Source organism: Anas platyrhynchos, chromosome 2, assembly GCF_047663525.1.
Source record: "Anas platyrhynchos isolate ZD024472 breed Pekin duck chromosome 2, IASCAAS_PekinDuck_T2T, whole genome shotgun sequence".
Taxonomy (NCBI): domain Eukaryota; kingdom Metazoa; phylum Chordata; class Aves; order Anseriformes; family Anatidae; genus Anas; species Anas platyrhynchos.
Genome location: NC_092588.1, coordinates 146,144,736 through 146,166,055, shown reverse-complemented (window position 1 = coordinate 146,166,055; position 21,320 = coordinate 146,144,736). Strand labels below are relative to the sequence as shown.

Below are 21,320 nucleotides of genomic sequence, written 5' to 3'. Positions count from 1 at the left end.
GATCAATAAGTGACGTCAAATAAGCTTTTAGATAGGTATTGAAAAATAATGGTTCTTAGTCCGGTATTTCAGACTTCTCAGTCACCACATTTTCCTAAGAAGCATTGCCTATCCAACAGCCGGGCAGTTTCCTGTCAAGCAATATTGTTATAGTCATTGCAAAATGACTTGGAGCTCTCTTTAACTAAAACTTGTCTCTGAACTAGTAGCTAACCTCAAAAGTAATTCTTCCCCTTTTGAAGAGTTCAAGGAGACCAACCAGAACTGTTCAGTGCTAGTTTGTGTCTTCAGTTATTAATGACTACATAGCATCTATTTTTTTTCCTTGAAATCCCACATCTCTAGATCTCATGATACCTTTGCTGGTCATTACTTTTGACTATGATAGATTTTCTCAGGCTGGAAAATGGATCATCTGATACAGGTTAGCTTCTAAGGCTTCCTATGGAGCCAATGAAGAAAGTCATGTACCTCCATAAGTTCATACATCCCACCCATCTTATACAGCTGTCTCAGTCTCATGCAGAAGACTGTATATCTCCGTCAATTATAAAGGAAATGTTGACTATTGACTTAGGCTAGACACCTGACTTTTACATGGCTAAAATTTGTTCAGATAAATCTCACTCTGTGGCCACAAAAAGGCATTGTACAATAATGACCCTAAGCTAAAAGCTTATACCTTATACACATTATTGTATTATTCATGAGACCGGTCACACCTCATTAAGGGCTATCAATATCACCACCTGGAAAAAGCATCACAGCTCTCCTAAATTACAAGAGTTTGGTTCAGAAGGATTGGACTGTGATACTGAAAAGACCTCGTATAGCGTTAAATGGCAGTTAAATGAACAAACAATCCCTAAATAGAAAGCTCACCTTCACTCAGTCTTTTTAAAGTATTGTCCTTAGCATAATCTGTAAAGGACAGGGCTAGACCTAGCCACACTGGTGAAGTGTGCCAATACATTCCTACATGACCAGAGGTGTGATAAACCAAATGGCACTAATGCATGCCATGCCATCTGGTTTCCCAGGAGTATGAGTTTTAACTGGTCCCTATTCTCCCTCTAGCTTTATTCAGCAAGCTTTTCAGTTGGTGCCCACACCACAATCTTTCAAAGAATGGAGGTATTTTCCTTAACCATGCTAAGTAATTTCTTAGCATGATTAAAGAATTCCAGAGGGAAAAATTAAAAAAATAAAATAAAATAAAAATTAAAGAGAAGCCTTGCTGGTTTAGGCCTCTAATTCAATGAGAGTTGAGTAGCTAATTTCTGTGCATTACAGACTGTGATGAGAAAGTCCAAGGGCTGGAAACGATGCAATTAGGGTTGTGACACTAAATTGAGAATGTCCTAATTTTAAACAGGATTAATGACAGCTTCACAAATAAATTGTTCTCAGAACCTTTCAGTTTCTGCAGAATGAAAGCTGCTAAAACTCTGTGCCCAGATACAAATCTTATGTTAGAAGTAGCTTAGTTGATTTGTGGAACCTTCCCCAATATACTCAATAGGTGAGTAGAATACAGCAAACAGGTTATCTATAGAGTGGAATCTAAGTGAACTGCCTAAGAAGCTTATTGCTGTCCAGAAAGGTGCTGAAAGAGATATACAGGCTGTAACAAGCAGTCTTATCTCACACCATTCTGGCTTAATGGGCAGCTGCAGATTGGAGAGTGAGCCATGGGACTACATTTGCAAGTGTGTTTACAGATACAATATTGATTTCCTTGCTCACTAAGAGTATTTCTGTACTGCCACTGCTTGCAATAAACAACCCCGCTAGAGCCTACATGGTTGTGAAGCCATAATACATTATTTAACAGGAGCTGATCAATATAAAACAAGCATTCCCTTTGTTACAGGAGTGCTATTGACAGAATGCTTCTCCCTTTTAATTTTTTATTATTTTGCATTGATTGCTGAAGTGCTGTATAGTCTTCAACAACATACACTGAGTCAGGCCTGACCATAAATCTCACTTTTTATATAAAACAAATTGCCCCTTTTTAGCACAGAATTAATTTGGAAGAATATCCAGCATTCTTAGAAATCAATATGAACATAACCATTAACTTCAATAGAAGGAAAATCAAGCCTTTGATAAAATATAAAAATCAGGCCATTTAACCATCTCTGAAATAAAAGGTCAATACCCCCCAAAAAAACCTTCCTATTCCAAAAAAAATTCTTAATTTAAGAGTTCACCTGGAAAGAATGTATGGAAGTTGGATTTCTCAGCTAATAGGAGAGAAAGATCTTTGCATCTGTAATTTCAAAAATAATACTCTCTACTCTGTGTCTCAGATTTGACCTGCAGTTCTACTGTCCTGGTTTCAGCCAGGATAGTTAATTTTCTTCCTACTGCCTGGTATGGTGCTGTGTTTTGGGTTTAAGAGAAGAACAATGTTGATAACACACCAATGTTTTAGTTGTTACAGAGCAGTGTTTGCACTTTTTCAGCTTCTCATGCTGCCCTGCCAGCGAGGAGGCTGGGGGTGCACAAAAAGCTGGAAGAGGATCAGCCAGGACAGCTGACCCCAACTGTACAAAGGGATATTCCATACCACATGACATCATGCTGAACAATAAAACTGGGAGAGCTGGCTGGAGAGGTTGCTGTTGCCTGGGGATTGGCTGGGCTTCAGTCAGTGGACAGTGAGCAATTGCATTGTGCAACACTTCTTTTGTGTATTCTTTTATTATTTTCCTTTTGTTTTCTGTCCTATTAAACTGTCTTTATCTTGACCCATGAGTTTTTTTCTTTTTTTTTTTCCAATTCTTTTCCCCATCCATCCCTTTGAGAGGGATGAGCAAACGGCTGTGTTGTTCTTCACTGCTTGCTGGATCAAACCATATCTACTAATGACATGCCTGTAACATTATTCATATAACAACAACACAGGGTAGGTTACCTGGACTGCCTCACAGATCTAATTCATCCTCTCTTACAAATTTCCATGTGGTTCAGTGGAAGCAGGGATGAAGTAGGGAGAAGAACCTACTTGAAAATTCCACTTCCACTTCTTGGACCTTTACTTATAGGAATACTCTTAACCAGTGAAGTGTTAGGATCTTCATAAGGAAATTCATGGGCATAATTGTCAAAGACCACATTCTAGGCTCATACTCTCACCTGCCATTCATTAACTGTCAATGTGACATTTAGGAAAGCAGATGATTTACCACACAAAGGTCTAAAAATCCTAAATTAATCTGTTGTTTGAGTGCACTTCACTACGATTTTATAAGAGAGAAAGTACAGATTTTCTTTCTAGTCTAAAAGCTTAAACTTTAAACCAACAACTGAATTCTAAAACAAACTTATTCTGATTATTTTGACCTTTCTTATGTCTACTTCAGTAATGTTTTTCAATATTGTTTCAAGTTAGATGATGACTAATGTATCATGCAAAACTGAACATCTTTATGGAGAAAAAGGTGAAGAATGATACATCTGACATTTTGAAGAAACTGATGAAAACATTAAGTAAAATAAATACAAACCATATGAAGGCAAGTCCCAGATATGAAACATGTAGCTTATCTCTTGCTCAGGGAAGATACTTCACTATTCTCTGAAATTTATTTCAAAATATGTAGAATAAATTGAGTGAAGGCATAATTTGCTGGTCAGCAAGGAGATATTCTGAGATGTTGAGATGGAGAATATACAATCAGGGAATTTCAGATTCTTGTTTTTTTTTTAACCATAAAATAACCACTACACACTGCTGAATTTAGAACACTTAGTGGTCTCGGGATGTACTTGTCAAGTCACAGTTAAAGAAATCTTTACAAATTATCAATATCATAGGAGACTATCTAAACAGATTACAAATATTTCCAAATTGTTTAGTAGTATTTGATATTACACCATTCTACTAGCAGACAAAAAAGAGATAAGAAAAGGAGATATTCTCCAGAAACTCAAAGTTTATACCTCATAGCATCAATCACAGTGAAGAGCAGATTGCCAGAGGCATTTCCTTTGTAATCTAGAAGACCATCTGTACAGTGTCATAAAATAATACAGCAAGCAGAAGCTTTCATACTGGTATCTGTGCCTATGTGCATATACACACCTAGTGCAAAAGCTGAGATGACTTCCACCCAGTGTATCGAGGGAAGAAGACATGACTGGTGTTCACTTTCTAAATAATGTTTTATGATATTAGTCAGACAACGTTAAAAACATGTCCCATTTGCCAACCTTGAATGCTCAAAACTGAGCCTGTATGGATTTTCAGGTTGGACACACCAATGTTTTCAGTGTAGGGACAATAATTCCTTAACAGATTGAGGGTTGCTTACAGGGATCCAAGATTTCTCTCACGAGGATATGCAAGAAGTGACAGGGGTATTGATCTATTAGTCTGCTCTCCAACCATACAGAGGCATTCCAGATTAAAGTAGGTTATTGGAAATGTAAATGCTCTGCTTAATGGGGGAGAGATCCTCTGGGGTTTGCATAGAGATTCAAAGAGCACACAAGCTTCAAGGGCTGAATGGTCTTAGGCAGTTTGGATTCTGGTGTGGGAAATTCAGGTTTTCATCTCAGAATCAGAGGACAGACATAAGACTGTACAGCTCTAAAGAGATGCAAAATCACTTCTCAGTAAGGAGAAAGAAGAGTTTACCTGGAATTTGTGAAGCAGAAAGGTGAACCCATATAAAAGCTGATTGCTCCTGTCAGAAACAGGCACTTTGTAAGTGGCTGTACCTGGCAAGAATGAAGGACAGGAGACAGATGGTAAGACAAGCCTCAGGGATGCATAAACTCTGAAAAACTAGCAAAGAAGCACCACAGCATGCTAGAGATATAATTCAAAACTTGTTCCATTTACACCAAATTTGCCATTGCAAGATCCTCTTTCAAGTCATGAACTAGAAAAACCTTCCCCTTTCATGGAGTAAGAAATTATACACATAAGTAAATTATTGATTTATTTATACTATGTTTCAAATCAAAGGAAATAATTCTGTCAGGTTTCTATGCATTTTTTCACTTACTCTGCTTACTGTATGGGGCCGTCCAGTAAGAAGGGCTGTCGATACTACTATATATCTGAAAAGATAAACACTTGACAACTTGGCAACACTTAAGCATTCTTCATCCTTATTCTTTTATGCATCGTAAGGATTTGCTCAGAACACCCACATACATGCACAAACATTGTGTCAATCACACAAAATACACTCCTTTTTCCAACCACAATTTTTCCTTTCCCAACAGTTCCAACTATAATTCACTGGCAGAGCAAAGTCTTGGAATGAGGATCTCATTAATCACTGGACAGAGACAGGCCTTTACTTCTCCTCAGCTCGAAAGGCCAAGGTGGAACTGGCTGCATCTCATTTGTCATAAACCTTCAGTAAATTAATTAGTTTATAGCTGTGTGGAGTGAGACAGGCTGGAGCTTACTGCAGCATTTTTTTTAATATATATTTTAGTCAGGATAGGGGCAGAATTTGTGGTTCTGAAGCTGTGCTTTCACTGCTGAGCAAGTCTGACTTTATGCTGCCTGCAAGAACCGGTACTGTAGTTCAGAAGAGGTCCCTGGGCTCTCAGGCCAAGTAATTAAAGTAACTTGCATAACACCTCACATCAAGAAACTGCATTTTTGCAGCAAGAAAAGGAGTCTTGTTCCATTCACAGTAGAGACTTAGAAAGAAGAAAAATGTCAGTCCCCTGTCCCAGGTTGCCTGCAATCCATTTTACCTTACCTACAACAAGCAAAGGCAGCAAAACAGGAAGAAATAACTGAAAAGTCTTATGTGCAGCTTACCAGAGGATCAGAAAAGACACTGCTTTTTTTGTCTCAGTATGGTGGAAGTGAGCTTTCAGGAAGAGTTTACATAAGGATTGGTTAACGGCCCCTGAACAGCAGAGCTCTCTTATAAGCTATCTCACAGTTCCTCACTCTGCCAAACACACAGGCTACCACCCATGGAGGGATTGTGCCTGAGGCTTGCTCTTTTGTTCCACAATTGCTTGGTTCATGTAGATGCCTGGATATGTTACAAAAGCTGTAAAGTTTGTGCAAGTTGCTCCCCTCCCTCTACCCCATCTTAGTCTTGCTCCCTAAGATGGGGGCACACCAATGACACTCTCCAAATGGAACTAGCCACACCATGCACAGCCTATCAAGTCCAGCGAGGATCAGCAATGGACTCCAGAGGACAAAGACTCTCTCAGGATGCCAGGTTAGAGTCAAGAAAAACACAATCATTAAATCACTTATTTATAAAAAGTGGGAGAATCCTCAGTAAAACAAATACTGTATTGCAAGCAAATTGGGACTGCTCTGCAAAGAATTAAAAAACATATCATTCTTCCCCCAGGATATTTCTTGGAAGATGAAGATATGGGTTGGGTTCTCCATTGGCAGAGGTGAGCCTTTTTCCACCCACCCTGTGGGCAAGTTCCCCAGCCACTGAGTTACTTGGCTATAAGACGGACTGCATCACCTGCTAATTGTATGAATGGTGTGCAAGTCTGGTATTTATCTAGCTTTGCTTTTAATGGAAATGTGGAAGTGTAAAATTAAAATGTTTTGTTTATAGAAGGAAAAAAATATACATTTTTTTCCTCAGTTTGCTCTCCCCTCCCCCTTTTCCCCCTCAAGATTTTTTTTTTTAAAACAAATTATATTTCTTGTTACAGAAGCAAGAATGTTCATTTAGATTCAGCTCAAGCCAAGTTCATTTTCATTTTTTAAAGATCATCTACATTTAAAAGGGTAAAGTATACTGTACTTTAAATTAATCCCTATTCCATTCCTTTCTGTTCTAGGCTACAAGGCTTAATAAATTAAGAAACTGAGAATTTTACTGACATCCTTAAATTTCCAGGCTGTTAAAAATAATGTACTTTAACTGTGATGAGAAAGCTTTGTCTTATGTATTTGCTCTCCATATCTAAGATACAAGATATTTTTATATTTCAAATTTTAAAAACTTACACTCTCTTCCAAATTAATCGGGTCTGCTCCCCTCCCATTTCATTCCTCAAGCTCAAGAATGGCAGGGTTCTGCTTACTACATAAAACATTTGATAGTTTGGAAGAATAAATAAAAAAATATTTTTTTTTTCTTCTCTTGGTGAAGCTTACAGATGAACAGACCATTTTAAAATTTCAACAACAGCACTTAGCCAAGAATGCAGAGATTGATAGTTTCTCAAAAAAATTAAGAGTATTTTAGGACATATTTGGTTAACAAAATATCTCAGGTTTCCCACCCAGCCTCAACAGTTGGCTTTTGCTGTACTAACCACTGCTGTTAAATTATATAGTACACACTACACTTATGATGGACATGGACAATTGGTTATAGCGGACAAAAACAGAACTCCCAAACCAAACATATTAAGTTCAAGACATTCCTCTCTGGTTATAACAGACAAACCTAGGCCACAATGCCAATTTTTGGGCTTTTTCTGAACCCTGTAAGTGGACTGAATAGAAATGGGAACTAGTGAGGAAAGTTACAGGAATACTATGTTTTTAAAATAGATTGTGCCTTAAACCAGAGACTGATCAGGATGGTAAATGAGGTTATGCCAGAGTAGCACTTTCTGCCAGCTTGCTTGACCACTGCATAGCAGATGAAGGCAGAATTTTCTATAATCTGTCCATTTCTGTTCTAAGAAAGCCAAATTCAGTGGATACAGTACTGTGGAGGTGTAAAGGACTGTGAGTTACAGCCCCTTTGCAGGGCTGCATTTGAACAAGAACCTTGATTTTATTCTTGATGCTGTCTGGGATTCAAGACTTTCAAGGAACATCAAGTCTTGGCTTCTTCAAGTATAAACAAGTGTCTACTACCTTTGGTAATGCAAACAACTAGAATTTACAGATAGCATTTTGTCCTATATGTCCTACATGTGCCAAATAGAGAAATGAACATCCTAAGACAGCACAAAGTACCTTGGAAATTCTTTGGTCTTGGAAAAGTATGTCCCAACAAACTTTTTTGGAAGGAAGGAAGGGAGGAAGGGCTTTTTTTCAGAGATATTTCAGGTGAAATATCTGTGATCTACTGTAGTCTTGTGTTGCACAATATACATTTGAAAACACTAGGGAGTCTGTGCAGTGATTTTCCAGTCAGTGGAGTTCGGTTTCCATCCACATGTCTCTTCCCATCTTAGCATTCAATAAGCATTCCACAATACTTTGTGACTGTCTAAACCCCACAATACTTCGTGATTGTTTCACTTCAACAAGAAGATGCCTCAAGTCCATTCATTTTTGGAGAAAGATTGCTATGGCAAGTCCTGTGAGAAGAAAGCATATAAAGTACATATATTGACAAATGCACTTGTTTTATGGAGTTATAATTAAAAGCATTTGCAAGATGCATTCTTATTTATTGTGTTTTCCCAAAATGCAGAAAATATTTCTAATTAAGTTAATTCATTAAGAGAGCTTGGGATTTTAATCTCTTCATTTTTACCAAGGTTCAATGTTTTAAGATCTATTTATCAGTTATAACTAGATGCTACCTTTACTGAGTGCTACTGCACAGAATTTGATAGACAGGGTGAAGTACCATCACTCTGCATTGAAACAAGCATCTATGCACATGGCATCAAGTAACCACTGGTCTTTCTCTTTACTGACTAAATAACAACCCAAAAATAAGATATAGATTTGTAGAAAATGTATCATTTTCCTAGAGAGTATCTAAAATTATTTGGGGTGCATGCTGTTTGTTTAGTCCTATCTATCTTCTTTTGATTTCCTTGGTTAAAGGTACTATACTCAATGGAAAAAAAAAAATAAGAAAAAAAGGGAAAAAAAGTGCACTAAGATTACATTTGGCATTTTGAATGCAACAAAAGGTACCTATAGGGATTTTTATTGTACAGTCAAGTAAACTCCAGCTGCCAGCCCTGTGATCAGTTCTTCAATAGGCAAAGAGGACTCAGCTTTAACCTGGCCATATGCTGGTTCCCACCAGTATAATAACATATTTTCTTCCTTACAAAATGTATTTATAATTATTCTTTGGCTTTCAAGGAAAATTTTGAAATAAAAATGTAACTAGACTTCCTAAGTGAGTGTCTTTTTTTTTTCATAAATAGAAAAATATGTATATCTGTTTTGATTAGAGCCAAATTAAATCCTTTTCCCTGACATGAAAACTCCTGCAAGATGACTTGCAAAGTCTTGTGTTTTTATTGGCATTCTCCTATTATGCTCACATTAAAGAGCCCAAAATATGCTAAATATGACCCTCCACCTGGAGATAGAGTAACTGCTGTATACGTGTAGTCTGAGAAAATGCATCGCTGAAACTTTGATCACATTTAAACGTGTCAGTAAGGGGAAAAATTTTGCCCTTCTTCTGAAGTGAATGGGAGTTTTGTCATTGACTTCAGTTGGACCAAGATTTCAATAGCTGTCTCTTGATATGAGTTTCTAGATTTATTGTGTATCTTTGTTCAAGATCCACACTTCACAGGAATAATATGCATAACTGAGCACTAAAGTTGATTTAAAACTTTGGCTGACATTTTCCTGAAAAATGAATATTCCCTTTTAAATTTTCTGAATAGGAAAAAAGAAGAAATCAAACAAACTTCATTTTCAAAACTGTTTCAGTCTTACTTGAAATGTCTTCATTTCACGTCTGATTATGTGGGTTTCTCTGCCTTCTTTTCTCCTTATTAGTTTCTGTCTTTCCAGTCTTCTGGAAATACACAGAAGAAAAATAAAGAAAAAAAAAAAAAAAGAATCAAAAAGGGAGAAATGTGGGGTAAAAAAAAAAAAAAAAAAAAAAAAAAAAAAAAGAATTACAGTTATTTTGGAGGAGACAGATGTGGGGGGCAGCTTCAAAGCTACTTTTTTTTTTTTTTTTCCAGAATACTTTGCTATGCTGTTCTCAAAAGAAAATACAATATTCTGAAAGTTAATTGCACACTCTATGTTGTTGGTTTTTTCCTCTTTTGAAATTATCTTATTCATTTCAGAGCTGCTAACTGATTTTTCAGGAACTTATAAAAAATGCTAGTCTAGTATGCCCTATCATGTAGATGGGCAAAATACAGAAGACAATGACAGTAGCAAAGTCCATGCAACAGTAAGCAGCATGTGGCTTTTATATTAAGTGACAAAACATGAGCCTATTTCAAAAAAAAAATTTTCAAAAAAAAAAAAAAGTTACTTATTGTGGAGTTACAGCAAACCGAAATATCAATGACCATTCAGTGAATAATTTATGTTCAGCAAAACACTTATCCAGGTGAATAAATACTTCACTTTTTGTTCTGACCTCATCCAGGTAACCAGTCTGCTCTTTCAGCCTTGTCCAAGTTCATCCACTTTAAGACACTAAAAAATTGATTAAATATATTTGTCATATTTTTATCATCAATCAATAGTCTATGAGTGTATATGAAAATCCATTTTCTGGGTATCTGAAATTTCCATCTATACGCTCTTGTGTAAAGAGCTATTTAACTGACAAGGTCAAAGCATTGAACATGCATATGTTAACACATTTTTTTGACATAATTATTTTTATTAACAGATCGATGCAAGTTTCTCAAACACCATAAAGTAATTCTACTCTATCTTGCTGGAAAGTTCATGAGGTAAACTTTCTTAGCTATTTTTTCTCCTTAACCATAACATTCTAGTCTCTTTATAATATGTTGAAAAATTTTAATTTAAAATTTTAATTCATCAGGTACCAATGATGAAAAGAAATACAAAGAGCAATATTGCATAAACAACAACAAAGACCTATACAAAATTGCACTGTGGGTATATGAAGTTACCTATTTTCATCTTCATTGGCAGGTTGCCAACAGAAATTTGTAAAATAAATTTTTAATAAATGTATGTATGAAGGATTTTCTAAGATAAAAATTGCTTTAATTTTATCTAATACAAATTTAATCCAGTCAGATGGATAGTTGTTCCCTGTACACATTCAAGTAATGAGCAGAGCACACTTCAATTTCCCACACTTCATTATTCATGTCATACATTATCAGTATGACATAGAATGAGATACTGTTTGATATAGTGGAACAGAAAGTTTACCACCAACCCTACCAAAGTCCTGGCACAAAGTATTTTGATAATTTAACAAAGTTTATGAAAAAGTCATCAATAAGAATAGCACAAGAAAATGTTTGAAGAATTTGAGTTTGATATCCGTACCCAAGGATAAAGGATATCCTGTGTGGCAAAGAGGTAAGGGTACTCTTGAAAACCCTTTCATTTGGCAAATCTGTTGAACACCTGAAAACACCTGCCTACCTGTAGAGGATTCAGTACATCCATGGCTTTTCTCTCTTCCCTCCCAAGCTTCATCTAGCTTCTGCTACAGTAGGCTTTTAAGAGCACTTGGAATTACTAGCTTTATCTACCTGCATAACCTTCTCCCAAGTGGATAAAAGAGCCGTCACAGTTCCACAGTTCCTGTGACACAAGCTGTTTGCAAGGAGATCATAATATATCATCAGAATCTATTACAAAATCCAGTACAGAATCTGTGCTGTATTATGGGCTAGCCATTTCAAACCTTGCTACAAGCATTTACTTCCCTACCATTCCTCAACACAGCAGACTCTTCTTTCCTTTATGCTTATTTATTGGCAACTCACTATGAAAACATTGAACTATTTCTTATTTTTTTTATACTTAATTACCTCTTAAAATTGTGAGATCCCATTAAATATTGTTCCGGTTATTCACCCACTCATCCTGCTGTTTGTAACGCTAAGGACAACGCTACCAAGCAGATATTTGGAGTGGTGTTTTTACAACCTGGAATTTTTGATATATCACAGACCCTTAAGATACTACACCATACTTCAAAAGGACCATAGCAATCTAAATCTTTAAGCAAGTTGTATTTAATACCTATCTCCTTAGATCCCCTTTCCCATCTAGAACTGAATTCCTTTCTTTGGACTTTAGAAATACTTCCTTAACATAAATTCCTTCCCTATCATTTATAGGCTGAACTTTGAAACAATGACTGAAATGAAAGTTAGAGTCATATGTTGTGGTAATTCAACTCAAAACCATTAAATAAAAAAGGTTTATAAATGATTATATAATGAACCACATAACATTGATACTGAAGAACAAATCAGAATGGAAGTGAACATGTGACATGTGGGCAGCTGTGTACACTAATATGTTAGCACGTTCCAAAGGCTAGAAAATATCCCCCCCCCCCAAAAAAAAAAAAAAATCCCCCTAAGATTCAAAACTTAAGTGAACTAAATATTTTTATGTTTTTCATGATTTATTAATATAAATACTTAGCAATACTTAAAATACATAAATTTAAGTAACCAAATAAAGTAAGTATTCATTCTGCCTGGGCACTTTCAGGGAAAAAATAAAATAAAAAAATCTCTTTAGATCATCCAAGTCTTTAAGCACCAAAAACACTTATGAAAAATAAATTATCCTGAGTTTGAATATCCAGAAGTAACACAGTAAAATCTATTATACAGTTCAGCCACTAGATAGATGAGATAGATATCTTACTGGTGGAGGTCTGCATGAGCATGAATGTATTGTTCAATATTTTACTATTTAGAGTTCTTTTGCTTTTAATGAAGCTGGAAAAATTTAACAAAATAGTTAATCTTCGGTAGAGGAAAATTGTGTGTTAGATCACTTATTTGTGGTATTCTTGCTACAGAAGTAAGGATTACTTATCCTTCCATAACTTGCAGATTTTATAACTTCTTTTTTTTTTTTTGCAGGCCAATTCCAGCAAAAGCACCAAAATGTAAAAAATAATAATTTCATTTTTGTTCAATGCAGGCTGTTCAGATATCAATATCATTTCCCACCCTTCATGCCTGTTTGCTTCCTTAGAGGTGAGAAGAGAAAGCAGTCTTTCTACAAAAAGGGCACAAAACCTTCACTCTTGTGTCACTTGAGCATTCCAAGTCAGTGCAGTAAACCACAGCACATTTGGCAGGAATCTACCATTTTACTGACTGGAGTAACAATCTCTCTATTTCTGAACTTCCTGGAATCGCATGCTGATTTCCAGACAAAATGGTTTCTGCACAGGTATACTTCTCAGTGTAATTAACATGTTATGAAAAAATGCATTATGCCCTCTGCTTTCCAACAGCTCAGTAGTGTCAGGGTTGCACACAACTTCACCAGGGCTCCCAGCATCTCTGAGATGACTAGGAGAGGGCCAGTGCTTAAATGGCTGGGGACAGAGCCAGTCATCTTGCTACAATACAGATTCACCAAGGATGGGAATAACGTCTCTGAATACCACCTGAAATCACAGGACAGGGTGAAGGGAGCTGGCATCAAGACAGCTAGTGCACTCCCACTGCACTCACAATGGTGTACATGCTAACAAGGGACCTCTAATAGCATAGCTGTGCTAACACCTTTATCTAGGCTACGTACCAAGAAGCACTCTTCTAGTGCCACATTAATGTCCTACTGCTCCTGGTTTATGTGGTAACTCAGCCCACAGTAGATGACAGCTGTTTACATGTGCTTCCAAGTGAGGATCAGACAAGTCCCAAGTAGTGATATTTGGAGAATTTATTTCCCTCTAGCCTCTGCTTAAAACAATACTTAGACCAAAGAAGACACTTTCAAAGAGATTTGTTAGTTATCACCCGTGCTCAGTAATGTTAAGGAACCACTACAAACCTCTCCTCTGTACTTATGAAATCCTAATTTTTTAAAACCGTATGATGACAATACCTGGGATCTAGATACATTAAACAAAAACAAATATACATCTCTCTGAAATAAATACTGAGCATTCAGTTTCACATCTGCAACTCTGCAATTCATGGAGCCACTTTGGGTAACAGAAAACTGGGGAAGTTTTCCTTTCCCTTCTTTTTTTCTATCCTTGTCTTAGATGTGAAATCAGTGCTTACATTGCAGCAAAATTCAGTCATTCTGCTTGGAGTGCCTTAGAAAATACAACTGATCCACAAATACAGCTTGTATAATCTCTGCATGTGACGTCTGAAATTGGGGAAAATAATGGAAAAATAAGGAAGATTGTCTTAAATCCAAAACAATTGACTGTTGTTTTTGTTGTTGTTAGTGGTTGGTTTGTGTTTGTTATTGTTGTTTGTTTTTGGGTTTGTGTTTTTTTTTTTTCTTTATTAAAATCTCTGCCAGACTTATTCAGGTAAGTAGGACCAAGCCTTTCCCTTTATTATAATATTTGCCACATAAAACTAAAATGTTTTAATGTACTCATTATTTCAGTGTAACCAATGACCCCTCTTTTAAAAGCTGCTCTAGATAAAGACAAGATTTATACAGATTTTATATTAGGTTGTATTGTCAATGTTTGATCCTTCAAGCCTTCAAAAATCTTATAGCATTATACATGCATTGACATACACAAAGTATTCAAGATTTTTCAGTAGACTCAAAGATTCAAAACAAATGCAAGAAATATAATGAAGGCTTCTAAATTTCATAATATGATTAAAATATCCTACAATTTTAAATACAGGCACATTAACATGGGTGGAGGGGGAGGGAGCGTGGTTTTACTTATCTCCAGCATTTCACCCATGTTACTTATCTCAGATGATGACCTCTTCTCAAAAATAGTCTTGTTAGGCCAGAAAAGATCATTTCCATTATTTGTGTAGTTGATCCCTGTCCCCACAAGAGCTCTGATCTTTGATGAAATCTGTAATAGTAGAAAAGCAGCTTATGGAAGTAATTCATGTTACTGACAGTTCTCACTGCCTCAGATTAACCAATCACTAATCTATTTTAAACAGTTATTTCTAATTTTATAATTCGTTCTTTTTGCCTTTGATAATGATATTATTTTCTCTGTGTAGAGAAATAATAAACAAGTATTTTATGGGTCATTATATGAAAATTATCCTCAGTATGCTATATTTTTTCACCTCACATGTTTTTATTGGAAATTATTTCAACCAGTATTAATGATTAGTTACATTAACTGGTACTTTGTTTCAAGACCATAGAATCATAGAATCACAGAGGCTGGAAAAAAATCTCTAAGATCAACAAGTCCAACTGTTAAACCATTACATGACACATTCAAGCGCCATCTAAATTCTTTCCAAGCTATTCATAAAACAAGTAAAATTGAGATTAAATTTAATTTGAACCTCAGCCACGTCAGAATATCACATACTTATCACATATCACATATTTATCTGATGTCAAACACACGTTTTCCTTTCATCTCCAAAAACAGACACTCCTGTTGAAATTATCATCTAAATTATCAGCAGCATATTATATCATATCAAGTAATGCTAAAGTTGTTTATATATGCAAATGTTTTTCCTAACGTCTTTAAAGGCCTATAAATAATCCAGTTCCAGAATCCTGAGGGAACTGGCTGAGATAGTTGCCAAGCCTCTCTCCATCATATTTGAAAAGTTATGATGGTCAGGCAAAGTCCCCAGTGTCTAGAAAAAGGGAAACACCATTGCTGTTTTTAAAAAGGGTAGAAAGGAGGACCTGGGGAACTACAGACCGGTGACCCTCACCACTGTGCCTGGGAAGATCATGGAACAGATCCTCCTGGAAGCAATGCCAAGGCACATTTAGGACAACGAGGTGATCTGAGGCAGCCAGCATGGCTTCAGCAACTTTAAATTGTGCCTGACCTGTCTGGTCACCTTCTATAGTGGAGTGACTACATCAGGTGATAAGGGAAGACTAACAGATGCCATCTACCTGGACTTCTACAAGACCTTTGACACAGTCCCACATGACATCTTGATCTCCAAACTGAAGACAGAGATTTGAAGGGTGGACCATTCAGTGGACAAGGAATTGTTTGATGGCTCTACCCAGAGAGTTGTGGTCAACTGCTCTATGTCCAGGTGGAGGTCAGTGTCCCTCAGGGGTCTGCCTTGGGACCAGTACTATTGAGTATATTTTATCAACAGTATAGACAATGGGATTAAGTGCTTCCTCTGCAAGCTTGCAGACGACACCAAGCTGAGTGGTACGGTCATAACAGAAGGAAGAGATGCCATCCAAAGGGAGCTGGACAAGCTTGAGAAGTGGCCCATGTGAACTTAATAAGGTTCAACAAGTCCAAGTGCAAGGCACTGCACCTGGATCAGGATGATCCCAGATATAAGCACAGACTGAGAAAAGAACTCACAAAGAGCAGCCCTGCAGAGAAGGACTTGTGGGTTCTTTTGGGTGAAAAGCTTGACATGAACCAGTAGTGTGTGCTAGCAGCCCAGAAAGCCACGTTAAGAGAGGTGTAGCCAGCAGGTCAAAGGAGGTGATTGACCCCCGATTAGTTTTATTTTTTGTTGTTGTTTATTTGTTTGTTTTTGGCATAAGTTCACAACGAAATGCAAAATCTTTGTTATTATAGAAATGATCCTTGCATGCAAGCAAGCCATTCCTGGTCTTACTGTGGCCAGTTCTCAGGCTTTAAACCTTAACCTCATTTGAGGATACAAGGAATTCCTAGATGAGATTTACAGCCACATCTGAAATCTCCATCCAAGTCTTATCCTACGACTGGAAAAAACTAATTTTTCTGCCTTGCACAATCATAGCCCTGCCACAATCTCCTTGGCACCTTAGACCACAATAGTAGCAACCAATAGTGAAGTTTCATGCAGACAGATGTCCTGCTTTATTTATGGATTAAATTTATTTATAGTCTTTTGTACCTGGAGAAGTATCTGCAGAGAGATGAGAAGTATTTGCTGAGAAGGCCTCTACCTAAAAACAGCTGGGATGAGTTTGCTTGAAAATACATTTCAAAGCTTTGCCCAGATTGACTGCAGTAAAATATATCAGCACTCAGGTACAGCCACCACTTTCAGAATGATGGATGAAAAGTTCAGAAAATGTTTTTTTTTTCATCATATTACCCAACCTGGGTTGCAGAGTCCTGGGACAGTATCTTGTCCGCACAAAGAAAGTAAGCATGAAGACATTGTGACTTAAACCAAATGAGCACCTCAACGTATAGCAAAAACAACAAAGAACTTTTTTCTTTGTGTTTCGTAACTGATATATTTTAAAACTTATTTTAACTGTGGAAGCAGATTTAAATTAAATTTATATTGCTTAATGTTGCTCCACAAAGCTTTGACTGACCTAGGCTTCTCTTTCTTAGGCAGGAGATTATGCCCTGTTATGAGAGAAGAACATTATAAGGGATAAATACAAGAAATGAACCACAGCATAAATTCTACTTCAAAAGACGTGTCACTTTGGTTTCCTATTATATTTTATCATTCTTTTGCCTAAATCATAAGATTTATATGCCATGCAACAAATTAACTTCAGCAATATTTTGGATGCTATATCTATCCCAGAAAAGGGTGAGGAAATAAATCAGACACCCCAGATTTATATATTCTGGTCTTACCATTCAACCTTCTCTGGATTCCCCTAAAATCTATGCATGCAAGCCCCAAAGAAATATGAATTTCAGCTCCTTACAAGTACAGCTCCTCCTTTCCAACACACTAGTTCCTCCCATCCCCGCTAAACTGTCTTTTTGTTCAGCTTCCACCTTTCAGCCCTGTTCAGATTACAAGATTGTGTTTTCTTCAACTCATTGGTGATTTTGTTTTGGATACGAATTTTACTCTCTTTCTTCTTCATTAAACCATAAAGAAAAGTGCAAGAAACACGATACAGAAGTAAATCCAACACAGAGATATTCTGTAGCCATATTCTAGCCCAAAGTAAAAAAAAAAAAAAAAAAAAAAAAAAGATAGAGATTGGCAGGATTTAGGAAGTTAAATCCAAATCTGTTGCCTTCAAAATCTGTAAGCAACTCTTCACTAATGGTCTTAAATCTTAATCTCTTAAATCACCTGAAACTCTTTTGACACCGAAGGAAACATAAAGGAATGACCTTTAGGGCTATGCTTTGAAAAATAGGGGCACAACTATACCTCCACCTACTAAAGTAGGTCAACTGCCCTTTCACAGTGTTGTCCAGAGTTAGAAAAGCAAGAATCTCATCCTAGGATTTATCCAGACAGTCCAGCCCTGACCAAAAATGTCTCTGAGGCCGCTTCCTAAGCTGTTAGAAAGGGCATCACTGGAATTTCTTAGACTGCAGCCAGAATATATCTCACCAGGCACTCCAATAAATTATATTAGGCTTTTGTTTCTCCACTCCCTATCACAAATTCTATTTTAATTGGTACATTTTGACTTTGCTGAGCACTTGAAGACAGCATTGCTCTGCAATCCCTAGAGCACCAGGCAAAACAAACAGAATTTCAAACTTCTCAGCATTCCTACAACATCACACTGCTATAACAGCATCAGTTTATCTTCTTATTTGGAAGATTTTCTCAAGTCATTAGGATTGAGATCAGGGGGCACACTTATGCTCAGCAAGATTTATTCACTGGCAAATTCTGCATACGTGCAAATTACCCAATCCCCCCCCCCCCCCCCCCCCCGAATTACAATCATCTGTTAATAGCTCAGGGACATATGATTTAGTTTACATCTTTTGACTGAAGAGATTATTAACATGGTGAAAGGAAGAGCATAAGGGATTTTATTAGTGGAGCCAGGGTTTCCAGACGAGATAAATAGAGAAGATACCAGTAAGAGATATAAGAGCTTGGATTATTAACAGTGGTACTAGTATGACTTGATAGTATTGATATTAAACCAACCAATCACCTTCAGAAACTTTATTATATCTGTCTTCAAGTTCATCACTTATTTTCTTCACTCTGTCCTCAAATAGCCTTCAATACACAACTGTTTTCTTATATTCCAGTTCTTGGGTGTAATGATTGTTTTTTCCTCTTGTATTTGGAAAAGTGCTCAGGCCCTTCTAGATGTAGTCACAACATAGTTTTTATCCAGACTGCTGGAATGCCCACTCAGTGTGTTAGCTGCATGGCTACATGTTCAATCACCTCTTGTTCTCTTCCAGGGATTGTCCCATATTTCCTGAAGTTTGTTGCCAGCGGCAGGGGAGCATCTATACAATCAGATATGCAGTTTCAGAAAAGCAGATTGTTTTCCCCTAGTTTTTCTAGGAAAATTAGATAACATTTTTAATGAACTCACTAAAACAGGCAAGCTACACAGAATCTACCAGCAATAAGGCTGTGTGCATTATGCAGCAAGACATGATGCAAACGCAAGTATAATAAACACTGCTAGAGAGGGCTGCCTGGTGAACTTGTGGTGCAGCTGCTAGCCAAGTGACCCTAATCTCAGAGCAATCACAGAGTTCAGAAAGCTGAGTTCATAACAGTTATGTGTTCAGAGTTGGGGAGACAGAATCAGAAAAACAAATATTTCTTCTCATTTTTAACATGTGGGATTTAAAGTACAAGACCTGGTTTTAAATATCGGACCAGGTTCTTTCTCTCCCTTTTGCTTCATCTTCTTCAAGTTGGTATAAATGTTACTCTACAGAGGTGAAATAAAATTCCAGATGACTTCCATGAAAAGATCTGTTGAATAAAACACATCAAAAATCTGGTTTCCTGAGCAGTCTTTTCCTTAAATTTTCCTGCTGTAAAGGAATGGAGAATGTTACTCACTTGGCTGTATGAAGCTCCTTAAGAATTCCAACAGTAAGACAAGAAATTAATTCAGTGACAAGTTCTGGCATTAATGCAGAATATCTACACCTCTAATTAAAGCAAAATTACTCCATTTTTAGTACAGTATATGTGACTTAATTATATTCCTTGCCAACTAAAAGGTACATAGCTAGTAAGAAATAACTCACAATTAAAGTCTGCATTTCCAAGGAGAGATTTGTAGACAATTTGTTAGAAAGTGAAACAAACATTTCCCATATTAATAGGTCTTTTCTCTAAATGCATGTATGTGAAAGTTTTGTACACTCCAGAGACAGGGAAAAATCATACTGATATCCTTACCAACTTATTTAGTTAAAATACTTTTATACAAAAGATATATATTAAGAATTATTAAGGATAATCTAAAAAATTAAGTAATTGAATAGTTTACACCTCTCTCACTATCCGGACAGTAAAATAGTCACCAAGAATCCACTTCCACGCAGAGCAATAAAACTGTATTTTTAGAGTAATCTCTGCTAACAAGGCTATATAAGTAGACCCACCGCTAGCTTTACTGTATCATTGGGATTTTTATATACCTTCCTATATAATGCAAAAATTAATACAATGACAACATACTGTGTGTACAGAAAGTGACCTATCCAATTGTTCAATAGTCAACTAAAATTATTATTTCTAAGACATAAAGCAAAAATCACAAAGAACGTGTTTAGCCTGAATTATTCATAGACCTTGGTCAGGCTTCATTTCTGCATATGGCACCTTTATTTCCTACCCCAGGGAACTCTGTTTTTCTTTTTTGTTTGTTTGTTTTGTGTTGGTTTTGTGTTTTTGTTGCTGTTGTTTGTTGGTGTTTTGTTTTTTTTCTTTTGGCACGTCAGCTAAACTGACATAATCCAAATTCACATCAAAAGTTCACAAGATTCACCTACAGAAAATAAATAAGCACTGCTATCATGGCCCTTGTAGCACCACTTGCACATACCCATATGATAGCAATAGGAAGTTATAACCATAGCTTTCTAGAACTACATAAAACAGCACTTACCAGTGCTTTCCATTTGGGGCTCCCAATGAGGTTTACAGGGATGTAACAGAATCTTTACAATCGTATTTGTAACTGAAACAAATAGAAGCACAACAAAGTCTTCATCTACCCTTCTCTGTACTGAAGAGAGAAAAATAACAAACCTCAATTTTATTTGTTTTTTAAGGCTACTTAAAATTAGAGATTACATGGATCACCAAATACTTTTAGAATCATATTATAAAGCTTTATGGTATTGAAAGAATACAACAAATTATATTCTTTAAAGAAGGAAAGAGTTCTACCTGTTTTCACGTATTCTGATTTTAAATCTTTTTATTCTCAGCTTGGAACAGAAAACCTTTTGTTATTCTCAGCTAGGCCCAGCCCCACAAACATTTCAGCTCTGCCTTCATCAGATGCAGATCACACCAGCATTTATCGCCACTAATCACCACTCCCTCTGGCACTGACATTATCCTGGGGAGTTTCCTATTCACCTGACATCAATTACCCTAGACCCTGCTGATACTTAATTCATATCATCATACTTAATTAATCATTAACCCCTTCACTGCAGTCATGGCTCCATCATTTGTGTTCACACCATCTGCAAAATATTAAGGGCATTTAACTATATATTTGTTGTGAGCTCTTCCTCCAGAGTATGAAGTATATAGGAAGTATGAAGTGTACATGGCTATACACTTTAGCCATGTTTCAGAAGAGTATCATATAA

General features: G+C 36.5%; 1 long non-coding RNA gene across 4 annotated transcripts; it reads right to left on the bottom strand.

Annotated features, from left to right (window-relative positions):
* Positions 1-6,696: 6,696 nt before the first annotated feature.
* On the bottom strand, positions 6,697-21,113 carry LOC106014490 (uncharacterized). 4 transcript variants are annotated; one of them, XR_011807094.1, is made up of 6 exons: positions 20,887-21,113; positions 20,603-20,674; positions 19,338-19,517; positions 10,274-10,345; positions 9,623-9,704; positions 6,697-8,286 (listed from the first exon to the last, which is right to left on the bottom strand). It is a non-coding gene; the product is annotated as an uncharacterized lncRNA (long non-coding RNA). The 4 variants fall into 4 exon arrangements; XR_011807093.1 differs by having other exon boundaries at positions 9,623-9,701; positions 10,287-10,345; positions 20,887-21,111; XR_005263792.2 differs by having other exon boundaries at positions 10,287-10,345; positions 20,887-21,109.
* Positions 21,114-21,320: the final 207 nt, after the last annotated feature.